Source organism: Nomia melanderi, unplaced genomic scaffold, assembly GCF_051020985.1.
Source record: "Nomia melanderi isolate GNS246 unplaced genomic scaffold, iyNomMela1 scaffold0238, whole genome shotgun sequence".
NCBI classification, from domain to species: domain Eukaryota; kingdom Metazoa; phylum Arthropoda; class Insecta; order Hymenoptera; family Halictidae; genus Nomia; species Nomia melanderi.
The window spans coordinates 55,063-57,233 of NW_027475353.1; the positions used below are offsets into that span (position 1 = coordinate 55,063).

Genomic DNA, 2,171 nt, shown 5'->3' on the forward strand with positions numbered 1-2,171 from the left:
GGTTGTTGGCGTCCAAGTACAGGGCTGGTTGTCCTAGGAAGTTCGATCCGGTCCCGTGGCGAAGGCACTTTATCACACTTCACCGCACAACACCTCGAGCACTGATCGTGAACAGACCTTGCCGCGCACACGCCCGATCGCAACTCGGCCCGCACTGTTGCCTAGTACCGCGGCGGGTGAATTTACCGCGATTTCGGGACTTCGCGGAGCCAGAATATTAAGGGGCTTACTCTTTGGAGTCCCGAGTCGGTCCAGCAGGTGAAAAAAGATAAGAGCTCTAATTAGCAGCGCTAATTGAGCCGTTTCTGGCGGCACTGCAGTGCCGGACCGACTCACGGCGGAAGTAGAGCGAGCCCCAGCGATCCGCCTGACTCCAAAAATCAGGTTCATTTTCTGACTCCGCGATGCGGAGTGTATCAGTTATTAAGCTGATAAGAACAGATAAAAAGCGCTTTATTCACAAAGAATGTTCCCCCAGCCTTACATTGTTTGGCTGGGGGTGGATACATAGTAGCGGCTTTATGGCGAAGGCAAAATAGTTGATATAACTCTATAGCGTCTGTCGCTATTTTCAGATCTCAATCTGCGGTGGCTCTTATCTCATAAACACCTTAGCATTTATATGAATCTAGCAAGAGTCTGAATATGTATATATTAGTGGAAGTAGATAGTTAATCGAATAAATAGCCAAACTAGAATAAATTATATAAATAAATAAATAATAGTAGCGTAGATTAAATAAACAAATATACATAGCATACATAAATATAAACAAGAAAAGAAGAGGCACAGAAATATATAAATATACATAAATAAATAAATAAATAAATAGATAAAATAAATAACCAAACAAAAATAAGCGAGAATAAACATTAAAGATTAAATAAACGAATATACATAGCATAAATAAATATGGACAAAATAAATATAAGTGTAGATATATAGCTAAAGGTAATTTTCAGTATATACAATTCAGTGGTTAAATATGTACATAATATGTAGTTCCTAGTCGAATCCGGGCTCTACTGTGCCCAGGCCTTCGCCATAGAAAACAGCACAAAAATAAAATAAAATAAATAGATATATAAATATAAATACGATTAAAAGCATCTCAGTAGCGGCTATTTCGCATTTCAATTAGGGCGCATGCGCGGAAGTGCAGTTATAGAGAAGCGGTTAGTATAGAATTAGAGTAGGCGATTGAGGCAGAGAATGATTAAAATGAATAAGTCAGATAGATAAAATAATCAAGGAAATAAATAAATAAATAATAAATAATAAATAAATAAATAAATAGATAAATAAATAAACTGGGATAAAAAAATAAGAAATATAAAAAAATTAAAGAAAAATAAAAGAAAGAGTACCAAGATGATGAATAATTAGAACCAGCGTCACATCACTAATTAAGAAACCGTTACCAAATCTCGTAGTTAGTTCAGAAAGAAAAAATAAATAGATATGTAAATAAATATGTAAATAAATAAATATGTAGATGAATAAATATGTACATAGATAAATATGTGAATAAATAAAAGTGTAAATAAATAAATAAATATGTAAGTAGAATGAAAGAAAAAAGAAAAAAAATATGTAACTAAATAGGTAAATCTATCGTTAGTCAGTATGTTTGAAATGGTTAAGTAAATAGATAAATAAAAACCAGGAAAAGAATGTAATTAAATGAGTTAATAACTAAATAAATAAGTAGTTAAATAAACAGAGTAAGATAGATAGAATATTAATAGTTATATACACTTTGATCTTAGCCATAAGACCGAGAAGCGATCTGGATGTGTGTCATGCGAGTACACAACGATCTTATCAATAAGTCCGGGAAGCAATCTGGATGTGTGTCATGCGAGTACAGTTTAATCTTACCCATAAGGCAGAGCAGCGATTTAGACATGGGTTAATCGAGTACAATTTGATCTTATGCATAAGGCCGGGAAGTGATCTGGATGTGTGTCATGCAAGTACACTTTGATCGTAAGCATAAGGCCGAGATGCGATGTGGATGTGTGTCATGCGAGTACACAACGATCTTATCAATAAGTCCGGGAAGCAATCTGGATGTGTGTCATGCGAGTACAGTTTAATCTTACCCATAAGGCAGAGCAGCGATTTAGACATGGGTTAATCGAGTACAATTTGATCTTATGCATAAGGCC

General features: G+C 35.1%; 1 pseudogene; it reads right to left on the reverse strand.

Moving 5' to 3' along the window:
• Positions 1-289: 289 nt before the first annotated feature.
• LOC143175862 (U2 spliceosomal RNA) lies at positions 290-470 on the reverse strand (annotated as a pseudogene).
• Positions 471-2,171: the final 1,701 nt, after the last annotated feature.